This window comes from Oncorhynchus nerka, linkage group LG21, assembly GCF_034236695.1.
Source record: "Oncorhynchus nerka isolate Pitt River linkage group LG21, Oner_Uvic_2.0, whole genome shotgun sequence".
Classification (NCBI taxonomy): domain Eukaryota; kingdom Metazoa; phylum Chordata; class Actinopteri; order Salmoniformes; family Salmonidae; genus Oncorhynchus; species Oncorhynchus nerka.
This window is the reverse complement of record NC_088416.1, coordinates 6,641,672-6,647,865: the sequence shown is the minus strand read 5'-3', so window position 1 is coordinate 6,647,865 and position 6,194 is coordinate 6,641,672. Positions and strand designations below refer to the sequence as shown.

General features: G+C 40.4%; 1 long non-coding RNA gene across 1 annotated transcript; it reads left to right on the top strand.

Annotated features, from left to right (window-relative positions):
* The first annotated feature begins 1,199 nt into the window (after nucleotides 1-1,199).
* LOC135563513 (uncharacterized) lies at nucleotides 1,200-4,891 on the top strand. Its single transcript, XR_010460336.1, has 3 exons — nucleotides 1,200-2,398; nucleotides 2,841-2,991; nucleotides 4,074-4,891. It is a non-coding gene; the product is annotated as an uncharacterized LOC135563513 (long non-coding RNA).
* Nucleotides 4,892-6,194: the final 1,303 nt, after the last annotated feature.

Genomic DNA, 6,194 nt, shown 5'->3' with positions numbered 1-6,194 from the left:
AACACTGCATTCGAAGCCCACGGGAGGTACGTGTACGAGGATTTGGTTAATTAGCTAGCAATTTACCTTACCTTGATTTTCTTTTTAGAATTGCCCTTTCTGAAACCCAAGTTTATGTAGTTACATTGAGCTGTTGAGTGTACATGAAAGGGGGAAAATGTATATGTTAATTGATGCTGGAATAAAGTGAGCTTGCTAGCAAGCGACGTTGGCTAACTATCGAACAATCAATATATTAGCAACCGGAAGACTTCATTTAGCATCGCACGCAGTATTTTGTCAAATGTAGCCTATAATCCATGTCGGTTTAATTATTAGTGAAGGAGAATTTGCCTCGTCAAAATGTGTAGCAGCAAGGTGATATCGATAGTGCAAGCTTTCTCTGTCTTAACGCCTGGAATTTTGTAGAATGATGCTGTGAACCAAAAATGAATGAATCTCGTTTTTATTGTTGAAATTTGAATTTTATCATAATCTAAGTAAATACATGTTCAACGGCCGACGCCAATCAATCAATTTTTTTAGAGGGAGATGACATTACAGTGACAACTTCCACAGCATATATTACTTAAATGTGTTGCTATCGATAGCCTTTGCTCACCGTTTGATGAGCATTTTCCTTTTGCAAAAGTTTCAAACGTTAATTAGTAGTGCTTGACTTGGACCGAAATGGGTTCCGGAACTGTTTATATTTAGGTGCTCAACAATAATTTTGAACATATATTCTATAAGAGGTACAGTGGCTCAAACAATAAAACATTTGAGGTGCAGGTACGCGGCTTTGGCGAGCTCTCGCCCAAGTCAAGCACTGCTTATCAGCTGATATGACAACATTTCTCTTGTGTTCATGCTTTTCTCTGCAGGCCTACAGTAAACTCTTGAGGGAGACCTGTGACAGTGGACCATGCCCCAGAGGACCATGCCCCAGACAACGAGTAACCCCCCAGGCTTGTGCATTGGTGCCAAAACCATTCCAGAGAGAAAGCAGATATATTCATGCAATGGTATACTGGACCCTTCTCCAGGGCGTAGGTACAAGCAGGTCTATCCTTTCAGGTATAGGTGGAAATGGAGGAAGAAGTCAAAAAAACAAACGCCACCAGCCCCACCTCTGCCATCATATGAGGAAGAAAATTGGGAGGAGGAGATAGGAAGCTTTGAGACATATGGATTTGCTCCATATGGTAAGGAGGGGGAGAGATACAGTGGGGTCTGGAATTATTGGACCCCTTGATAAAAATTAGCAAAAGATACGGGTTTAAAAAAATAAATAATAATAATACAAATACTGAGCTATATTGTATGAAAGTATTATTTTATACTAATACAATTGCTCAGAATGGGGGGGAAAGATGGGGGGGTCAAATGTATTGTATCTGCTGTTTAATACTCCTGCAACCTCCCCTTTCGAGGATAAGGAAACTGAGAATTTTTCTTAAATGTTTTATGAGATTGGAGAACAGATTGGGAGGGAACTTAGAACATTCCTCTATACAGAATATTTCCAGATATTTGATATCCTTTGTCTGTGCCTATGGACTTCCCTCTTCAATTCACACCACAGGTTTTCAATGAGGTTCAAGTCCAGAGACTGAGATGGCCATTGCAAAATTATGATTTTGTGGTCAATTAACCATGGATTTTGTGCTTGAGGTTATTGTGTTGATGGAAGATCCACTTGCTGGCAAGTTTCAGCCACCTGGCAGAGGCAACCAGGTTTTTGGCTAAAATGTCATGATATTTGGTACAAGATCCCCAGGACCAGTGAAAGCAAAATAGTCCCATAACATCAAAAATCCACCACCATTATTTTACAGTAGAGATTAGGTATTTTTTGCATATACATTGTTCTTTCTATGGCCAAACCCACCACTGTTGTGCGTTTCCTCGTGTCTATTTATATATTACATCAAGGACTACCGTCTAGGACAGTGGTCACCAACCGGTCGATCCCGATCTCCAAGAAATTACTAATCGATCGCCTTGCTTTCCTGTTTTTTGTTTGTTTTATTTGTTTCACGCGGTTTGTAGTAGGTGCACTTAATTCAGGTGCCCTGCGCGCCGGGAAGTCGACGTATTCCCTATTTGAACCATTGCATTTGTCTGAAGGTACAAACTCCGCCTACTCAGCGACCCCAATCAAGTGCACATATATCGGCCAACAGCAGGCCATTCAGAACTCGGATCACCGTGCAGCTTCCATGAGACGATAGAGAAGCCTGACCAGCATTTCTTTCTGTTTCTGACGAGAAAAATATAATACTGTCTAGGGAGGTTCTCTTCTGCACAACTAATCCAGTAAATGTGGAGGAGGATTTAAAATGCGGTGTTGCCTTGTTAACGTCCAAAAGCAGAAGTTGCGTCTTATTTGTAGCACTGGTGCTCCTAACTTCAAAAAGTAAGAAGAACCAGACAAATGGCTGTCCTATCATTCTTAATTGTCATCCGTTGTTACCTTGATGTGGAACGCATCACGAGAGTGGGAAAGACATTACAATAAAATAAAATAAACGTTTAATCATTTTATTCAAAAGTGCAACAGCAAACCTATTTACATATGTAATTTTGTTTTGGACAAACAAATGTAACGTACAAAACATAATTGTTGTTATATTCAACAGTGCGATAGCAAACACACACATATATATATGTGTGACTTGACATTACCTGTATTGTATTTAAAAGTGCAAATATATTTTTTATTTCTAGCTCCGTTAGCTCTGCCTGTGACCGGATTTCTGTCTGCGGCAGCTCTTTCCTCCATGTGTTTTAACCAGCAATTGATGTGCTTTTGGCTGAAGTTGTGTTTTAGCAACGACTCGTGTTTTATTTTGCTACAGGGTCCAGCAACCTAAGTCTTCCCTGCTTTCATTACTCCACACTTTCGTCAGTACTCACAAAACGCGCTTCTCCCTATCCTTCTCCCATGAATTGGTGGATGAGGCAGAGAGAATGAAGTGAGACTCGAGTTTCGCCATCGGCTGGAGGACGGTAATATGCAGACACCATCAGTCCAGTAAAATATATATTTTTTAAAGTGAATTATTTCGATTTATGCTCACTCAGCGGTGCTGTGCATTAACAAGTAACACATACAATTATCTAATATTACCAGTGTGATCATATACCTCATGTTTTGAAACATAATACAATTGTCTGAGAAGAACAACATTGTAATGCCATTGGCAGGGCAATTCAAGCATAGCCAACATGCTGTGATAATGTATTGGGCTATAGCCTACTGCACAAACCTCATAGGTTAATGTAGCATAGGCTTACGTTTATTAAGTCATGTTTAAAAAATAATATCTGAGCAGTAGCTCTCCACCTGCATATTGACTCAAAGTGATCTCAGCTCTGAAAAGGTTAGTGACCAGTGGTCTAGGACAAGTTAGATTCAAATATTGGACTCTATACTGTATGTAACTTACTGGCATTACTCCCAGGTCAATAACAATGTATCCATATTACTAGACAATTGGTAGTGCAAGGAAGGGACCATTATTTATTTCAGACCTAATATCAAGTCTTGTTCTCTTGGTTTGTATAGAAATGTTGACACATTAAGGTTTTGGCAGCACTAACAGTGCAACTTTATATATATATAATTTCTCTACTTAGGACTTTTTCATGTAGGGTGGTGCTCAGTAATGCCAAACTGGAGAACAAATTTTTCTGAAACAGGTGCTAGAGGACTTCTTCAGTAAGACATTTTGTTTTGTTTTCCATTTTGCCCATATCTTGAACTACTGAAGCTTTTCAATGGGCTGCTCGCTACAGAACATTTAGATATCAATGTTATAGAACAGACATGCTTTTCTGCCCTGCTGAATAGGGAATAATGTCCGCTCGAATGCAACACATTTATATCTGCAGCATTCAGAGTTTTGCTCCTCCAGAACATGACCCAGGACTGTGTTCAGTAGGGAGAAATTGTTTTTGAGCTGAATGAAACTGGGAGGGAATACCTCAATGAGGACAGATTTACATTGTCCGTTTCAATATGTTTTGCTACAGTTTGCCCAACTGAATACGAGCCAGAATTGCCATGCATCTTCTGTTCCTCTTTTCAGGCCCAGAGGATGTGGATAGAGTGGCCCTACAGGGGTTGACCCTGAACCAGACTCCCTGCCCTCCCCACCCCCAGACAGCAACCCACTACAGCCCTGCCACCCACCACCAAGCCCCCGTCAAATGGGTTCGCCACATCATCCGCAGCGTGGAGGAGCAGTTTGTCGACGCAGAGGATTGAGGTCCGGTGTGTCCTGATACACTTTTTATTAGTTAACTCTTTAAATCGTAAGCTCTTAGGAATGATATTTTAGTTGGTTTCTCAGGTGTTAGGGTTAGGATTACATGTTCCTTGGTTTGTTAATGAATTAGGATGGTATATTTGTAAGCCTCGTTGACAGTTGGGTTACATGTTAACAATTCATTATTATTTTTTTGTGAATAATTTCAATAGATGTGTAGACTCTTAACTAAAAGAGAAATTGTATTTTTTTAATCTTATTTTTAAATACTTTTGTTTTAAAAGCAATCAACTGATATAGGCTCATGTGTTCAAGTGTCACTCCCTTTAAAATCATATGTGTTAAAATGGAGAGGGCACAGTGCAAGAATAAGTATGTTTGGATATATTCTCAAATGGACGTACCTGATTGATTCTGAGCCCATGGAGAGCAAGAGGTCAGGTTGCCATGACTACAGCACCCTGTAAGACACCACCCACTGGGCACAGATGTCAATTCAACGTATATTCCAAGTTGGTTCAATGTAATTTCATTGAAATGGTGTGGAAACCATGTTGATTCAACCAGTGTGCGCCCAGTGGGAATGAAATTCAGCTTTTGAGATCCAAGATATCTTTAATGCAAATAAACCATGCATTTTAACAACAAAACTCTACACTGATGCATCATTCCCACACTGTTTTTGTTGTAGTGGTAGTAGTTCAGAAGACAAAATTGTAGCATTAGATGCCCACTAGGTGGCAGTGTTGGTTAAATATTACATTTACCTCCATTGCGCTGAATTCTTTCCATTGCAGCTCTGGGTTTATATAGTGAGTTCATTCAGTTCATAGGCCCTGTTCAAATACTAAAAACAAATGTATCCATCCTCCCTTCCTTCCTACCTTTCGTTTAAAGTAATCACAGATCTGAATGGCTGAAAACAAGAAGGAGCTAACTTTGCTGTGGGCCCGGTTTCCCTAAACCATTTTAAGGTTAAGTTAATCGTTAGTACCTTCGTAGGAGCATCGTTAAATCTCTGAGCTGTTCACCAAAACTCTTGTTATTAACGTTGCACTTGAAAACGCTTGTAATCGTAACGCCTGCCTCAGATCACTCATAAAACACTTAAATGTATTGTTAGTGTGGAGCCCAAACTGTTCGGACGCTACAGACAGAAGTCTACCGACTTCAGACGAGTCCCAATACGCTTGTGGGGGTCGTAGAGCAAAACGAAGGACACCCTCGTGTTCGTGAGTCATCTTTCCACATAGGGCTCATAACAGTCTGTAGGCCAAACCGTTCAGACACTACAGACGGGATTTTCGGGATGTCCCATGGCCTGACACACAGCTCTAGCTCTGCCACCTTTCACCGCAGATGTGGCCATCGGCGGATGTGGTGGATTGAGAAGCATCCAATGAAAAAAAAAAAACATCCCTAGTTTAAACTGACAGATTTTGATGGGGATTGTGTTATTATGCTAACGTGCGTAACGATGTGACAAATCTGTGTATTTTTATATATATATATATTTTCCTATTTATTGGGTAAGCATTGGAATAAGCCGCCTCAATATTGCAGCCGCAGGTGGTAATATCTCTAGGAGCTGAGCCGTCGTCAGCATTGTGAAATAATTATAATGTCAAGGTAAGATTTAAATGGAGAAAGCTGATCCGAGAGCAGGGCTCCCTTTCTTTCGATCCAATCAGTAACAATGCATGCGCCAACGAAGCACTTAGAACGTTCTCTCTGCGTGTTGTTTTGGGAAAAGCATGTTACGTCTTCGGCCGTTTTTGTAAGAAAGATGCATCGTTAAAACACTTCTAAGCCTAAATTACATTGCTATCGTGGAAACCGGGTCCAGACCTATCCAATAGCAAACCGGGCCCATTTCTAATAAATCTGTCTTTTACCACAAGGAAGGAAGGACGCATTTCTAAAGTAAGAGTACAAAGCCCA